Raw genomic sequence first — 323 nt, 5'->3', positions numbered from 1 at the left:
CAGATGTGCCATCTTCTACTATTGCTCGTTCTTCGGACTGTTCTTCATAACGAATCATGTTCCCATCTCTCCCATCACTATTTTCCACCATCTCATGACTTTCAAACGGCTCGCTTTCATCAAGGAACATGGTCCCATCAGTCGCTCTACTACTTGAAATATGCTCCTCATTGAGTGAACAACCTACACTTCCTCGACTCTTCTCATACCCCTGATTTACGACTTCGACATGCAAAACTTCAAAATGATCTTCATTCATATCCATATAACACATAACATCATCATCATCAAATATGTATATTGGTCTCTTAGGCTCCACTGAT

Source organism: Capsella rubella, unplaced genomic scaffold (assembly GCF_000375325.1).
Source record: "Capsella rubella cultivar Monte Gargano unplaced genomic scaffold, Caprub1_0 scaffold_155, whole genome shotgun sequence".
NCBI classification, from domain to species: domain Eukaryota; kingdom Viridiplantae; phylum Streptophyta; class Magnoliopsida; order Brassicales; family Brassicaceae; genus Capsella; species Capsella rubella.
Note: the sequence above shows the minus strand (reverse complement) of the source record.